The 18,066-nt window shown below is 40.4% G+C and overlaps 2 pseudogenes; both read left to right on the top strand.

Moving 5' to 3' along the window:
* Positions 1-232: 232 nt before the first annotated feature.
* On the top strand, positions 233-3,553 carry LOC128626345 (ADP-ribosylation factor-like protein 3; annotated as a pseudogene).
* Positions 917-17,548, top strand: LOC128626306 (40S ribosomal protein SA-like; annotated as a pseudogene).
* Positions 17,549-18,066: the final 518 nt, after the last annotated feature.

Below are 18,066 nucleotides of genomic sequence, written 5' to 3'. Positions count from 1 at the left end.
TAACTAAGAAGCGCAGCAGGCAGTCAGATAAACACTTCGGAAGTTAGAGGAGGCCTGAAGCTTATGAGACCGAAAAAGGAGAGTATATAGAAAGTGAAGCCGAATATAACAGCCTGAATTGTGGGGAATATCAAGATTCAGAGGGCCAGGGGGCAGCGGGGCCAGGGGCAGGTGTGCAAATGAGATAGAAAAGGAATAGAGGCACCTAAGAAAACCAGGAAAGTTTGGGACCATGGAGTTTGTATGGAACAAAGACTCAGAAGCAGAAAGGAATGTGCTCAAAGCGGCCTCCTGTATCGCCGTGGGCTGCTGCCGTGAAGTATGAAGACCAGACTGACGGAGCGAGAAGCAGCTTTGGAAATAATCTAGTCTAGTCCGAACCTCTCATCCTGCAGTTAGGAAATTGAAGTTCATAACTAACTACTGTTAGCAGAGCTGAAATGAGAGCCCAACTTCCTAATAGTAGGACCAGGATTCACAAAACTGTCACCCAAGGCTGATACTTTAAACTACCTGTCATTGTAAATTTATACCTTTCATAGCTTTGACAGATGTTATGAAAGTTAACTATTTTAATTTTAAAAGACTGAATATCACAAATTTCATAAAATTGAAACATTTTAATGTCTTCCCTTTGGTATGATGTTTGTGGCCCGTTTTGAAGGGAAGAATCATTATGTTTTTAATCTAGAGTAGAATTTAAAGAACTATCTTGCAGGTTGAGGATTCCATGTGAAATAGTCCTTCAGGGACTGGAAGAGAGCAGCCAAAGAGCATATAGGCACAGCCCACGGGCACGGACAACAGTGTGGTGAAGGCAACAGGAGGGGGGAGGGGGAGGGACAGGGGCTGGCTGAAGGGCCCCAAAGGGGAGGAAATGGGAGACATCTATCTCCCAATAAAAAAATAAACAAGAAACAATTAAAAATAAAATAAAAAAGAAAGTCAATTCTTCTTCCACAGATCCTGAAGACTTATGAAACACAATCCACGAAAACAAGCAACCTGGTATTTACAGGAAACAGAAACTTGAAGAAGGTAGTGTAAAGTGTATTTTGCTTTCAAGTTTTACTGGTGCAGTGGAAGCAGCAAAGAAGAGGGTTGTGTTCTGTTACCTCGGCCGTGGCAGTGTTGGGGGTGGGGTGGTGTTTCAGGGAAAGGAGGACTCTTGTGGATGTTCAGTGCAGTATTTACTTGGAGTAATAGTGACAGCAAGCATAAATATTTTGTCGAAATTTTTATATTCTGTTAGCTAACCCAGATTTCTTTACTAGTATATTTGAAGATAACTTTTAAATAATAAAGCACTTTATAAACCTAGACCTAAGGTAACCATTCCACAGACTCACTATTTCCATTCTCTTTGGTTGTTTGGGGTTTTTTAGCTTTATTTAAAAAATAGCTGTAATTTAATCAAGGCGGAGAAAGATGTCAAAACAGTGTACCAATTTAATTAGGTTTCACAAATATATTAAAGATACCTAATTTAGTTCCTTACGTTAAAATTCTTACGGTCTAAGATAATGTCCAGCTTTTAGAGGAATCTGTGTGCACAGCAAACTCTGCAACTTTATCCACACAGGAAAAAAATGCAATGGCTTTAAAAATTGATTAAAATACAAAGATGAAACCAGACACCACAATTTTTTTTTTATTTTCACAGTGTTATTGCATTCTTGGCATAAAATGAAATAAAGCCCCAAACATAACTGGTCAAGCACATTGACCTAGAGATCCGTGTTGCTCCTGACATTTCTCTGCATTGGAGAGGAAGCACCAGTGTTGTCTGCTTCCTCTGTGGAAGGCACTGTGTCAGCCAGTGCAGGACACAGCTGCACCTTGACCTACACAAGAAGCAACAGTGTGTCTCAGGGGCCGAGTGGTAATCTGAGCCAAGCAGTGCCTCCCTGCTGCCCTAATACTTACTATGTCCCAGGTCAAAGCACTTTTCTGCCTGCTCATTTTATTAAAAATAAAAAAGACGTAGTAGTACATTGCTGTGGTAAGTGCCGCAAATATAACTCCTGAGAGTTTCCTGAGAGAGGTACAAGTCTCCTGGACTTAGTCTGCTAACAGAATTCTCCTAACATAGCATTATGAAAGGTAGTTTCCTTCTGGACCATTAAGAAAATGCCTTGAAAGGATTAGGGATTTACGTATTTGAAACTTGGTGGAAATCTTTTCTTTCCAAAGATGACACTTCACTGATATTTATAAAAAGACAGGACAAGATAGGTTTGGCTAAACTAGGGTGAGGTCTTAAGTTTGAGACCATCTATAAAATTTTGTTAAGAATTCAGCAAGTTGTTTTTCTTGAGATATAAAGTCAAATATCTAAGCTAAAGGCTATTCGGTTACATTTTTGTAATTCAATGAATTAGAATAAACAATAGTAATGAATTACCACTGTGATTTCCTAAAATGACTGAAGTGTAACAATTTTTTAGAATGATTTTAATTTCTGTGAAAAAAGTTAAGGCAATGGATATGTTAGTCAAATGAAGAGGATCTGGTAAAGTACAGCAGAGGAAATATAATCAATAATATTATAATAATTAAGTACAGTGCCAGGCAGATACTGGAAATATCAGAGGGAACACTTTGTAAAGTATATAACTGTCCTGAAACTAATACAGAATAATATCAAATGTAAACTGTAACTGAAAGTTTTCAAAAATTAGAAGAGAATTCTGGGGATCTATGCATAGGAATACAGAACATTCTCTTATATTCAAATTGCCTCGTATTTGGTGGGTCACATGGATACTAAATTTATTCTGTTTTTAAAAACAGGCACGTAAAATATTTCAGAGTAAGTGAGGAGGAGGGAGAGGGCTTACTCTCAATCTTCATGTAAATTGAAAAGTGCACCGACCAGGAGGCAGGGCTCCAGCCCCTGGCCTTGGATAATGCCCGGCAGTTCTGCTCTCCTGAAGCAGCTCGCATCTGAAGACACATAACATCAGCCACATCACACTACACAGGTTTAACACCAACAGGGTACAATCACAAGGTTTTAAACTGAATGTGTGGGGCGTGGGTGGACAGAGGCAAAGCAGACCACGCTGCAGGAATTGTTTTGAAAACACTGATATTCTTATACATGTCATTGACAGAGCTAACAAAAAAAAAAGACTTGAAGAGATGACATTATTGCTGAATTATTGGAGGAAGAAAAGCTGAGTTGTGTTCCGGTGCACAGGCATCTTTGCTAATACGCAGGGTGTGCTCTGGCAGCCCCTGCCTCTGAGTTTGCCAGAAGGACCCGCGGTGGCCGCGCCTGGCAGATCCAGCCCTGCTCAGCTCTCCAAGGAGACGGGCCCAGGACAGCAGGAATTGGGTCTGCAAAAATGTCATCGCACAGAAGAAATAAAAGCTAGACAAATGGAGGCATGGGAGCTTCGGGAGCTGAATTCTGTCCTGAAAAACACTGATTTGCTGCTTTCTGGCCAAATGTTTTTCCATCTGTGTACATAGCCACAGTTATTTGAAGAGAGGCAGCAACACATTTTAAAAAGAACCCCATTCTAGCAGTTGATGTCACTGATCTCTGAGGCAGCTTCATTTCTCGAATAAAGGAATTACATTATTTTCTCAAAAAAAAGGTCGAAACCATGTTTTTAAAAAAAGAGAGAGGATCTGGCCGAGGATCTGGACCTGGGTAAGGCAGTGCAGCACACGTGTGGCCACACTTCAGAGGTGGGCTTGTTCCACACCCTTCTCGGAGCCGCTGCCTCTTCCACACTCAGGAAGCCCCTCTGCAGAACCATCTTTTCACTGCTGTAGTCTGTCACCACACACAAGAAGATGCCATAAGCAGAAAGTCGCTGTAATCCCGCCACTACTATTTGTCAACAACCAAACCAACTGCTCCAATCTGCATCCAAAATACAGATGCTCTCAACATGGACAAAAAGGTAGCTCATGGCCCTGGGTCTCTGCGAAGACTTCAGGGAGGGGAAGAAATGTCCACCATTCTGCTTGCTCATGGAAGCAGTAAACACAGCAATTCCTGCTCCTGTGTGAGTGCATCTGATGGAGCCTAAATCAGGGCTGGAATCTAACTGAAAAGAGCCTAGGAAATACAGTCTTATGGTCCTTCAGCCTCTTCACTCTGGGAGGTAGACAAGAAGGAGGGAGCAACAGATGATCAGCATCAGTCCACCAAGTCCATCAGTCCGCTCCTGTTACTCAGGATCTATCTCCCGACACTTAACCTTCCAAATAAGAACGTCGGCACCAAAAACAGGCTGACATCTAAAATAATCCAACTCATCCCTAGGAAACATCTTAATTTCACCTTCCTTCTCAAGTTACAGTTTGGCTGTATAGAATTCTAGGATGATGACGATTTACATTAGAAGATAAAAACTATTGCTTCACTGTTCTGTAGCCACTTGATTGCAGCCACTAAGAAATCTGTTGCCAGTCTAATCATCTCTCCTCCATAACTTATTTGATGTTTTTCTCTGGTGAACTAAGTTTTTCTCTTCTTTGATATTCTGTAATTTCTCTGTGATTTTTCTGGCCATAATTTAGTTTTCTCTTCTTGAGGAATCTCGATGTGTTCCTTCAGCCTGAGAACTGCCTTCAATTCTAGGAAGTTCTGAACCATTATTTTTTTAATACTCCCCTTTGCCCTATTCTCTTACCCATTTCTTTTCCTGGAATTTTATCAGCATATGTTGATAGAGTTTTAAATTTATTCCCTATAGATCTTAGCATCTCTTTTATATTTTTCATATCTGTATGTTCAATATTACTGTTTTTTCAACAAACTTTCAAATAATTATTTTTCAATTCAAAGATGATGTTGTTTACTCTTTTATTTCTATTTTTGAAGCTTCGGTTTCTATAAGTTTCATTATTATTAAATAGTCTTTTTTGCTTACTTTTTGAAGCTGCCTCTCCTTTTGTATATGTCTACAATGTGCATGCAAACTCTCCTATTAACTGCATTCCCTGACTCTTGTTCATGTCTCTTATTTCTGCCTATTAGTCTTCTTCAGCTCTATATGGCAGAGAAGTCTATTTTCCAAGGGAATCCAATGTCCTCTGGGTGGTCAGACAGTGCCCCAGGCAATTTTGAGTTTTCTGCTTCCAAGAGCCTGTGCGTTTCACCAATCCAGCAACAACGTTGGGTGAATTTTTTCTTGGTCAGTGGTGGCATCCAGCTCCAGCCTCTGCAGACACAGGGTCCTAGTCAGGCCTTCATGTCCCATCTAATTCACTGACCTGGGTTTATGTTAACTTACCTGATGACTCCACTTTTTTTGAAGCTCAAGTATATATTTAAGGGCTTGAGGGGGGCTGTTCTATTTGTAATTTTTATATATTGAAACTTGAGAAAGACTTCCCATATCTGCTTCGGCTGTCATAGCAACCAAAAGTATTATGTCCATGACCTGTTTGTCTTCCACATGTGCAATGAAGAAGGAAAAAGGCAGTGTCAGCATCCCTCTGGAACTTGATGAAGCAGAGCTGACAGTAATAAGACTCTTTCTTTAGATGATTTCCATGGTCAGTTCACAGACAGGAGAAGGGCGGTATGTGGAGAAAGAGGAGAAAGATCGTCCTTACACCTTATTTCCCCTGAACATGCTCTCGCCTGGAAAATCTTTTTTGGGAAGAAGAAGAAAATGTCTGTCTCTGTCAAACACATTTGCAAGTAGAATGCAGGTGGCACACTATCTCATGGTAAGAAAAAAAGTATTTTTTTCATTATAGAACCAAGGCCTTTGATAAACAAAAAGTTAATGAGATGAAGCCCAGTTGTTGAAATTCCTAATAATGTGCAAATACAGTTGTCACAGGGGGAACCCTTTCAGCACCTTGTCCTGCTTCAAAAGTTCACCTTATAGCTTCCGCTGCCTGCTCCCCGTCAACACAAAAGTGACCTCACGCAAAAGTGCTTCATCCCAGAGCTTTGTCCGCCCTAAAATGACAACTGATCAAGACAATGCAGGCAGCCACACTGTGTAACCAGTAAGGGGGTGGGATCCGTGCAGGGGCCACTGGCCTGCCTGGGACACTGCACTGTGACTCTCCCTGGCATGCGGCCAGCTGGGCAGAGACCTCTGTGGTGTAGAAAACAGCACAGGGACCTGCAGGAGCTCTTCCTCCACATGACATCAAATGGGCATTTCTCGTTCCCCATTAAAAAGAGGGGAGAGTCAGTAAGGTTGAAACTTCATAGACCCAAAAGTCCCTTCTATCAGTTAGTTATATATGTGCAACTAGTTACGTATTCACACTGTCTCCTTCATTTTCTGCTATGGTGTGATTTTGATACTGTTGTCTTCATTTATAGAAGTTAACTCACTATCTCTTCTTCAGTCTTCTAACAATGCAATGTCAGGCTCAAGGAAAACAGGAAAGGTATAAGAGAGAACTGGAGATGACTACTCCAAAATTAGTTTCTTTGGTTTGATTTCAGTAAGTTACAGGACCAATGCAGGTGTGCTGACTTCAAAAATGACCAGAAAAATGTTAGCAAATGTAGGTTAGCTTCTTTTATATAATATTAAGGAAACCACCACTAAACACAAATGCCTTTGTGATTAAAATGCATCATGGTTTTGTTGCTGTCCCTTTTAATATCAACCATTACATAATGAATGAGGTAATTTTTCAGAAGAAATACTTTGTCCTAAATGAGAGTTGAACACCAGGAATTTGTTTAGTAAGGTAGCATCCTGTATTTTAAGATTAAGCTTTTAAGTCCCTTGTTTCTCTACTCTGGGGATAACACACTACAACTTGGAAATGGGCCATTTGCAGGTGTTTTAGAGTGAAAACATGTGTTCTCTTAGCAAAACAATGTGAATATATGTCTCATCCAAGGTATAACTCTGTTGATTATTTTGGAGATTTTTGTCCCCTCAGTGGATGTAATTGTCTTGTAACTCTACACTTGATTTTTACCTTCTTGGAATGTGTGTGTGCGATTGGCCAAGAAATTCTCAATAGATATCAATCGGAACTGAATCTCCTACATGGTTATTGATTCAAGCTGGACAGTAAACTTGAAGAAAGCCCTGGATTGGGTTTGGATTTGGGTTTACCATGCATTGGTAAATAAGTGTATTAGCATGTTGACTCTGGGACGGTGCCAGACAGAGAAATAGAAACTTCCACACGCCAAACCCTATTCTGGGTTCTGGGGTCCATGTCGTGGTCTCACTCTGGGTCACATGCAACCTCCCTTCCAGTGAGAGAGACAGAAAATAAGCAAGGAAGTGACGAAACCCACACATCATACCCGGGAATGTCAAATAGCTCTAAGATCAATGAAGAAGATCACGCAGGTAATGCAATGGTGAAACGAGAGGTGCAAGTGAGGGGCCATTTAAATCGGATAATCTGGGAAAGACTCTCTGAAGAGGTCTTACTGCACTGAGGTCTGACTTTCAAGAAGCCAGTCATGAGAAAATTGAGGAAGAGGACTCCAAGCAGAGGGACGCACGAGGGCTCGGGCCCTGAGGCAGAAGGAAGCGTGGAACAGTGAGCAAGAGCAAGAGGACCGTGTGAATAGAGTGTGTGAGGGAGGGAGGAAGGGGTTGCAGATGGAGACTGGACAGGTGGGCGACAACACCACCCCGGGCTTGGTACTTGTCAGGAAGCACTTTGAACTTGATTTTAAATGTGACAGAAGGTCACTTGGGGATTTTCAGTAAAGGTTTCCTCAATTGCATTTATATGATCCCAACACAAATTAGAATCAACTACAATCTATTCACTTTTTATCTCATTCATAGCATTTACCATAACATGTGTTTATGTATTTGAGAGGCTTTGTTTGTGTGTTTCTTACATGCATCTGCCTTCTCCCTGTGAGCGCTCTGAGAGAGTATGAAAGGGACTGCGTTGTTTACTGCTGAGTATCCAGAAGCTAACCGAGTCTAGCACACACATCTTGGATGCTCAGCATGCGTGTGCATTGGTAAATAAGTGACTGAACTGAAGGTTGATTTACAATTCTTTTTCAGGTCACCAGACACTGAAATGATCCTCTCCATGTAATGACTACGAGAAAATGGCACCAGGTGAATCAAGACACATTTTTATGTACTTTTCCATATTTGAAATCATCTTACTTGTTTCTGATAAGAGAGCCCAAAGAACAAAATATATATATACATTTCTAACACAGAAAGATAATAAAGCTGTATCAGACTCCACAGGTAGGATTTTAATAGCTTTTGTTTTACATGGTAGGAGCTCCATAATGGTTTTGGTCATAAGCTGCAATTCAGTGGATTGAACAGACTAAAACTACATTAGTAAGGAAAAGAACTGAAAGGCTTTCACGGCCATTTCCTTTGGGTGATTCTGCCCTGAATAAAACCATTACAGCCTAAAATGTCAAAACAATAAAACCCACAGTAGTTTTGCTCAAAGAGAGACTCTTTCAGCTCTGAAGATATTTACAATCGTTGCAGCAAATCGAACCTGTGCGTGTCTTCCTAGAAAGAGAGCGTTATAGGAACCATTTTCCCCACCGGGGCCCACCCTCTCTCACAAGGGGCCGCATGCAGGCTCCATCCAAACCTTTGATCTATGTGTCTGTGTATCTGTGTGTTTCAGAGCTGGGACAGGGCGTGTTTTTTCAGGACCTTCTTTTTAAGTGCCACCAGCTCATGTCTGAATTTGCCAGAGGAGGCCACTAAAAACAAACAGAAAGATATGCACACAAGCATTTTTCTTTTATTGTCCCAGGGAGGTAGGGAGAATTCTAATGATCAAAACCATATCTCATTATTTAACATTCTCTTAGAATCCCAGCTTTTCATTTGTCCACTAGAATTACCATAAATTCAGTGGAAAAGGTAATATACTTTCATATATTCACATGCTCTCAGATACCAATAATCATTTGTTTTCATAATGTCAGGGCCTTCCCTCACAATTTTCCAGGGATTGTCTCTGCTTAGAAAGTCACACTTACTCCTAGAAATAGCATCATGATACCCGAATGCCTCAGGAGAGGAGGTAAAAATAATATAAATGCAGAGAAAATATATCCTGCAGAGATCGCTTTGGGGTACAAGGTCAGTGGGTTGTTCATTGTCTTCATGTTCAAAGGAAAACTTGAAACAGTTTTGAAAAGGAATCTGTCTCCTGACACCGACTACATTTCTCCCTGATTCAGTGTATTCTTTGGAAACCGGTGTAAGGTGATTAGCCATAAATAGTTGTTCGATTCCTGCTGTAGGCTGGACCCTGTGGTTGGGGCAAAAGATACAAAGATAATCAAGACCAAGGCTCCGCTCTCCTTTTATACTGACCCCTGGGGAGACAGAGGGCAAATTAACAATTGCAGTGTAATTCATCTCCTCAAGAGCAGAAACTTGCAGTATTTTTAGGTAATTCTCTATCCGTAGTGTCTCAAATAGTGTGAGGCATATAGTATATGCTCAGTAAACATGTGTTGAATGTTGCATAACTATGATAATTGGTGTAAAGGAAATAACTCTGACAGCCAGCTGCACACACAGAAGATGGTACCTGGGTTGAGACTTGAAGCATTGGCAGAACACTGCCAGGTAGGCTGGATGCTCACAGAGAGAGGGCGTTCCTGGCAGAGAAGAGCATTCCTAAAGGTGCGGGAGAACGGGAGCACCTGGTGAATATAGGCTGGTTTGTAGAGAGGAGCATTAGATTCAACAGAGAAAGCCGCAAGAGATGGAACTAGAAAGTTCAGCAGGAGCCATGTTGACAAAGTCCAACTGATTTCTAAAAAATATTTAAAGCTGAACCTGCAAATGACAAAAACAAAAACACTGAGAAACTGATTGAGTACCATATTGTAGTTTACATGTTTCCCTCATGCATGTTTCCCTGCATGAGGCAGTTAGGGAAGAGGGCTGCTGAGTTAAAGGCGTCAACACTCGAGTCCAGGAGACCAACTGGGAGCCATTACAAGGTTGCCTGTGGGGGACCACGGGGCTGCCCCAGGGAGGTGAGGGTGGGGATGAAGTTGAGAGGAGGAATGCAGTGTATTTGAGAAATTGGGTCTAGAAGTGAAGAATGGAAGAGATGTCTAGGTTTTTCTCTTGAGAGCTGGGCAAAAACAGTAGACACTGAGGGACCCTCAGGCTAACCTGACCTCTGCTTATTGTTCTAAGAGTGCAGGGCTCTTGTTCACAGATGCGTGTGACTGGACCGGGCATAATGTTCACTGACAGACCCAGCCCGGGATGATCTACCTCAGCAGCTGAATCAAGGAAGTCAGGATAATTCTTTTACCTAAATATGTGTAAACTTGGATGATGCATGCTATTGTCAGTGCCAGTCCAGCCTAAAAGTTAAGGAGCTGCACGTTCTGGTAAATTTTACAAAATCACAAAACTTCATGCAAAAAAAGAATCCAAAAGACCGAAACTCACACACACACACAAAAAAACACAGGATCAATACAGAGTGTGCTAGATGAAGCTTTGCTGCCGATTTTCTAAATATTCTGTCCTAATGTACCTTGAGGCCATAACCTGGGTCCTGAACTGTGTGCTGGTCCATAACAGAAGTTAGTTTCCCCATCTGGCACAGAAGCACATTGGGAGAGCCTGAAGCATCCTCGAGGGGACCCCTGTGAAGACCCGCAGCATCTCCATCACCTGCATCCGGAATCAGGTGGCGCACTTCAGAGTGTGTGTTACATAGCTAACGATTCCCTTCATTGGTGGCGGAATTCTAAACTGAAGCTTTACTACATGCTTGAGCTGAAACAGCTAAGTGCTTAGCATCATACTTATATACTATGTATTTCTTCTTAAAGAAGACTATAACCCTTTTATAGGCAAAAGCTGAAAGTAACATCTTCGATGCAGTTTTGTTGGGACTACAACAGCACAGTGATTGTGGGGGTGGGGGCAGTATAAGGGCTAACTGCCAACAGAAAAAACACAATTAAAAAATTGACTACAACTTTTAGCAATGATCTACCCTGCAGATATTAAGTCATCTGCAATCCTATAAAATATTTATCACTGGGGTAAAGCCAGTTGAGTTTAAAATAGTTTGCCCAGTTATAGGTACAGTTTATTTTATTTACAAGTTATCTAGAAGCTTGAGATTTTTATTTATTTTTTTTAATTTTTATTTAATTATTTTTCAAGTACATTTTTTGTCTATTTCTCCCATCCCAGCCCCCCCCAACCCATCTCCCCATCTCCCTCCCATTCCCCCCCCCAGTCCTCATCCCTGTGTCTTTCATACTTGTTCCTCAAAATCCCTCCCCTTTTCCCCCCTTAAATTCCCTTCCCTCTCCCCTCTGGTCACTGTCCCCCAGTTCTCTCTTTCAGTGTCTTTGTTTTTATTCTGTTTGCTTGTTTGTTTTATTGTTCAGCTTCCTGTCAAAGGTGAGATCATATGGTATTTGTCCTTCAATGCCTGGCCTATTTCACTCAGCATAATGCTTTCCAGTTCCATCCATGTTGTTGCAAAGGGTAGTAGCTCCTTCTTTCTCTCTGCTGCATAGAATTCCATTGTGTATATGTACCACAATTTTTTGATCCATTCGTTTACTGATGGGCACCTAGGTTGCTTCCAGCTCTTGGCTATTGTAAATTGTGCTGCTATGAACATTGTGGTGCATAGGTTCTTTGAAATTGATGTTTTAGGATTCTTGGGATATAATCCTAGCAGTGGAATTGCTGGGTCAAAAGGCAGGTCGATTTTTATTTTTCTGAGAAAATTCCATACTGTTTTCCATAAGGGTTGTACCAGTCTGCAATCCCATCAACAGTGAACTAAGGTCCCCTTTTCCCCACAACCTCTCCAACATTTGTTGTTTGTTGCTTTGTTTATGATAGCCATCCTGACTGGTGTAAAGTGGTATCTCATTGTGGTTTTAATTTGCATCTCTCTGATAGCTAACGATATTGAACATCTCTTCATGTGTCTCTGGATATTCTGTATGTCCTCTTTGGAGAAGTGTCTGTTCAAGTCCTTTTCCCATTTATTAATTGGGTTCGATGTCTTCCTAGAGTGGAGTTGTATAAGTTCTTTGTATATTTTGGAGATTAAGCCTTTGTCTGAGGTATCATTGGCAAATATGTTTTCCCATACAGTTGGTTGTCTTTTTAATTTAATACTGTTTTCTTTAGCCCTGCAGAAGCTTTTTATTTTGATGAGATCCCATTTGTTTATTCTTTCCTTTATATTCCTTGCTCTAGGGGACATATCCGTAAAAATGTTGCTGCGTGGAATATCTGAGATTTTCTTGCCAATGTAGAAGCTTGAGATTTTTAAATCCTAAAATTTAAATTCTATCCAGGACATTATTAACACCTATGTGACTTTTTCTCTGTTTTTAATTATAATAGTTAGAATGTATAGACGCTCAGAACAAATAAGGATGTTTTCTTGAGCCACCTACTTTCCCCTTGGATAGCTAAGATGCTTTCCTAACTTGCAACCCCTAGAATATTCTATGTATAAAAAGAATAAAATTAAATTAGAAAGATAAGAAAAATAAATTCTGTGTTTTGAGGATGTGTTCTCTAGCCAATGCAACATCAGTTACACAATAGATCATTTGCAGAGCAAAAGCAACACCAAATGATTTTCCTAAATTGTCTTTCCCATAAAAAGTAAGTTCTGTTAAAATTTAAATAAGTTACTGTGGAGATTCAAGCTTAGTTAGTCACAGGTAAGCAAATGTATCCTGAAGACAAAGGAGAATGTTTGACTAAAGAAAGGGACCAGTTGCAGCTGTGGATTTAAAATTATCCACAGTGGCCTGAGAAAAAACAAATAAACATTACATCAGTGAACCCTAGCTTTCAGATACTATAAAATTTTAAGGCCAAAAAAACTTTTGTATTTATAAGAAATGTTTTCAAAGTGAGTGGGAGCTCTAAAATACAAGAAACATTATGTTGAGATTCCAATTGCCCTGTGGTGGAAAGGGCCGTCTGATAAGAACCTTGTACTGAATAGCTGCCAGCTGAGATCATTCCATGTGCTGGGGAAGCCAAACAAGCTGCTGGCCAATCGTGCTCCCTCTTCCAGCCATGCCACAGAATGCCTGCCACAGCCACGGGCTTCCTCTGCACAGCTCATGGGACAGAATCACAGCTGGCTGGGGCCGGGTTGAATGATGTATGGAAAGTGCATCCATAGGGTGTTCGATAGCCAATGACATAGTCTGATCACAGAGGTCTGCCAAGAGTTCACCAAGTCTTATAAACTTTTTCTGCCTTTTTTTGGATATATATTATCAACCAAAGGAAGAAGCGACAGTGGATAGGTTTAAAGCGTTTAGGTGATGCTCACCTGTTAGATAAACTAAGGCAAAGCACCTGATCAGCCATGTAAAGAGGGTGCCTCTATACTCCATAGCAAAGGAATCATCACTCACCACCGCAAAACTTTATCTTCTATTTTTTATCATCTGTAATAAAAAAAAACCTTGGTAATGTGGTATGTGTACACAGATAATACACAGAGTAAGGCAAGAATAGGCTTGCAGTTGTTAGGATGGGAAATAATATAATAATTACCGTATTTTTCAGACTAGAAGACTCACTTGTTGTACTTTGGGTTTTTTGTTTGTTTGTTTTCACCAAATTTGGAAGAAATAATGGTTGTTAATGCTGCTGTTGAGTTCCATTTATATTACATTGGTGAAACATTGTTATTTATGTTATTAAATATTGTACCACATTTTTTGCTTCAAAAATCTTTTTTCTTATTTCCTCTGAAACCTAGGTGCGTCTTATGGTCCAAAAAATACGGTAACAAATAATAATTCAAGAATAAACTGTGTTTCATGTACTGACAACTAAAGCTACTTTTGTCCCTCCCTGTATATGCATAATGTGTACACATAAAATATAATGAACACCCATAAAACTATCACCCAGCCAAGAAATAAAATGTTTGCCTCTATGACGTACCTCCTCCTCATCTCATTTTCCTGCTTCCTGTCCAGATCAGCACTGCCCTAACGTTGTGTTTATCATTCCTTTAAGTTTTAAAACTGTCATAAATATATGTGTGCATTTAACATTAAGCATACCCAATTTATCTAGGTGGCCGTGTATTATTTTACTTTATTTTCATAATTATATGCTTTATTGTATTAATCTTCCACAATTTATTAATCAATTCTGTTAAGAACACTATTTTTATAATAGAGAAAAATTCCATGATTTCTGCTGCCGTTAGCTTTCTTCTAATTACTCCTGGAACATAGGTACACAAGTTTCCCCGTGGCATTCCTGGGAGTGAGGTGTGCGAATGTTCCGCCTTTCAAGATAACATCCAATGCCTTTCTCATGCGATCCTGCAAAAGGGTTTTATTGTTTTGACATTTTAGGCTGTAATGGTTCTATTCAGGGCAGAATCACCCTTTCAATGGAGTTTGTGAAATAGATGAAGAGTTCACGGTAATACCGGTGAACTGACAGAAATAGAGAATCAAATAGAAGACATGGGGCCATAAAAGATATGGGCCAACATCCGAGTGAGCCAAGCCCTGCAGTGGAGAAGAGCGATGCTCCTGGTAGATGCAGGAATAATATCGTGACCTATGGCCATTTCTACGTCCTAAAGTATTCCAGTTTCCGAGAGCTCACTGGGTGGCACCCGGTGACACTTCTAGTAAAGCGCTGACCAGAAATGGTGCTTTGAGCATTGTTCTCCGCGTCTCAGTGTGAAGAGAAAGCTTTCATCACTTACCACAGTGTGTTGTTCTCTGTAGAGTAAGTTCCCCAGTGAACTCCAGTTTTCTAAGGGATTTTTTTAATCAAAAGCAGGTATTGGATCATATCAAATGCTTTTTCTGCACCTATCAAGATTACTATATTTGTTTATCTTTTGCTATTAATGTGGTGAATTATTTTTTATGTTAAAGCAACATTGATTTAAGATAAAAAGCAATTCAGATTTATCCTCCCCAGAATAAACCTAAATTTATTGATTATTTTGTTGAGGATTTCTGTATCTATGCATATGTGATCAAATGGACTTTAAATTTTCTTTTTTTGAAATATCCTGAATAGGGTTTGGTGTCAGTGTTACACTGGACACAAAATTAGGGTTTTTTCTCTATTCTTGGGAAGACTTTAGTTAAGATGTTGATGAGTCTTCCTTCAGTGTCCAGAAGATTCTATTAATGAATCCTTCTGGACTGGGAATTTTCTGTGTGGAAAGTTTTTGTTGTTTCTGTTTTATTATAGTTTAAATATTTTCAACAGAAAATAGACTATTTAGATTTCCTATTTTCTCTTACATCGTTTCTATAATTTCACCTTAGTTTTCAAATGTACTGGCATAAATTCATTCATGTCTTTTTAAAAATACCTGTGGGACTCTGATATTGATGATTTTTATCTTCTCTAGCTTTCTTCTTCAGCTTTGCTACATATTTATCAATATTAGTGATACTGATTTTTTTGGTGTATGTTTGTTTACAGTTTCACTAATTTCTATTCTTAATATACTTCCTTTTTTTTACGTTCTTTGAGTTTAATGTACTACGGTTTTTTTTCTAACTTTTGCAATGGCTGCCTATATAATACAATATGAGACTTCTTTTTCTTCTGATATATGCATTTAACATTATAAATTTCCCTCTGACCACTGCTTTGGCTGAATTTCACAAGTTCTGATGTCACACTTTCATTATCCTTTATTTTTAAATATTTTTCAGCTTTATGATTTCATTTATGATTCCACCTTTGACGCATGGGATGTTTAGAGATGTAATATTTCTTCTTTTCTACCCAGAGAGAAGGTCACATGACACTGTTCTGGGTTTCTTTCCTCACTTAAAGGGTAACTCACAATTCCCAGAGCCCTTGATGTTCTACCATAGAAGGAAAAGGATGTCCTCCATTCCTTGCAGCAAAAACCCACTTCAGTGGCGGAGACCTTGACTGCCAAATGGAACTGTATATTCACAAAAGGAAAAGTGATAGCATCTATCTCACAAATCCAAAGAGAACCTGGGAGCACCTTCTGCTGGGAGCTCCAGCCATCATTGCTCTTGAACACGTGGCTGATGTCAGCGTCACACCCTCCAGGAAGGCCAGCCAGCGAGCTGTGTGAAGTTTGCTGCTACCACAGGAGCCACTGCGCTTGCTGGTCACTTCACCCCCGGAACCTCCGCTAACCAGTCCTCGCAGCCGCTAGACACCAAGACATCCGTGGTCGTGGATCCCAGGGCACGCCGCCGGCCGCCCACAGGTGTCTTATGTTTACCCTCTACCATCGCTCTGTGCAACGCAGGCGCTCCTCTGCGCTGTGTGGACAGGGCCGGGACTTGCAACAGCAAGGGAGCTCGCTCCGTGGGGCTGAGCTGTGGATGCGCCGCCGGAAGTTCCGTTCACGCAGGCCACGATCTCGCAGGAACACGCACGGAAAGGAAGGCCTCCTTCCGGCTGCGGAGATCCTGGAGGAGCTGAAAAGGAAGGGAGGGCCACTGCTGAAAGGCCGTGACCTAGGAGGAATTGTCTCTGGTTTGCGAACTTACTGCTGTTCAACTGGAGGCCGCAGACTGGTCGGCAGGTGCGCAGGTGCACAGGTGCCTGGTCAGCAGTTCCCTCTGGAGACCCGAGCAGGCAGCTGCCGCTGAGGACTGGTGCACAGCTAATGGGTAGGAACAGCCACGGGGCGGTCTTAAGCTGTTCTTCTTAAGCAGAAAATAGAAATAAGTGTAATGGGTAAAAACAGTTTCTAAAGGGGAAAAAAGAAATGCATTACATATTTTCTGACTATTTAGGGATTTCTCATTATATTTTTGTTATTCATTTCTAACTTAATTCCACAGTGATCAGAGAAAATACTTTGATTTAACACTTGGAAAAGTAGTGACTTCCTTTACAGTCCAGAGACATACATGGTTACTTTAAGTGTTCCATTTGAACATGAATAGAGTGTGTACAATACAGGTGGAGAGTGCTGTGTCCTAGCAACGTGTTTCACCCACATTTAGTGAAGTTCAACAGTTGTCCTAGAGTTCTGTGTGTCTGTTGGCTATTTCGTGTGTTGTATCAGTTACAACATACTGGGGCAGGTCAGTCTTGTTTCATGTGTTTGGAGACTATGCATACAAATCTGAGACTGTTGTGCATTCTGGTGGATTGTGCCTTTTGCCCTTTGAAATGCCTCTCTTTATTTTTAGTAATAATTTTTGCCTTCAAGTCTACTGTATCTGTTATTAGTATAGTTGTGCAAGCTTTCTTTTTGTGGGTGTTTGCATGGAATAATTTTCAACTTTCCTGGGCCTTATATTTAAAGTATATTATTGTTTGTTTCTTTTTAATACAGTCTGACAATCCAGGTTCTTGTGTGTTTCCCCTAGAAGAGAGAAAGAATTTTAACTGGAACACTTGGTCCACGTGTAGTTAATTATCCTGACATAGGTGAGGTTTTATCTACCATCTCGCTCCTCCTTTCCCTCATCTTGCCTTGTTCTATTGACTGAACCTGGCCAGCTAGAGGACAAACCTAGCCACACACATTTGCTTACACAGCATTTGCTTATGGGTGCTATTGTTCTGGAACATCAGAGCTGAACTTATAGCTGTTAAGTAGTGAGCTCTTTGAGAGACTCATGAGAGATGAGATTTTCTGAAAACTCTTTGTTACATAAGATCTTATGGAAAGGATAAGGAATTTTAGTACATACATACACCAAGGGCTCCTATTCAGAACCCCTAACATCAATGTGTTAGAAAAAGAAGATAAGGAAGTCAACCCCAAAATAAAATGAACAAAAAGTTTGGACCTGTATTTCATGGGTAAGGATACCCAGATGGCCAATAAATATATAAAATATGTACTCAAATGTATTAGAAATCTGAAATATACACATTAAAATCGCAATCCAATAAAGCTCATCTACTAGAATGTCTGAATTTTTTGAGGCAGCAGTAATAATCAGTGTGGCTATAGAGTAACCAGAATTCTTATACACAGTTGGCGGGGATGTAAATCGATACAGTTGCTTTGAGAACTCTTCGGTGGCATTTGCTGAAACTGAGCACATACCTACCTTGTGACCTAGAAATTCTATGCATACCCAGCAGAACTTCATGCACATTTTTTACCAAAAGT

Source organism: Artibeus jamaicensis, unplaced genomic scaffold, assembly GCF_021234435.1.
Source record: "Artibeus jamaicensis isolate MK-2021 breed Jamaican fruit bat unplaced genomic scaffold, CSHL_Jam_final scaffold_537, whole genome shotgun sequence".
NCBI classification, from domain to species: Eukaryota; Metazoa; Chordata; class Mammalia; order Chiroptera; family Phyllostomidae; genus Artibeus; species Artibeus jamaicensis.
Note: the sequence above shows the minus strand (reverse complement) of the source record. Positions and strands in the feature narration are given on the sequence as shown.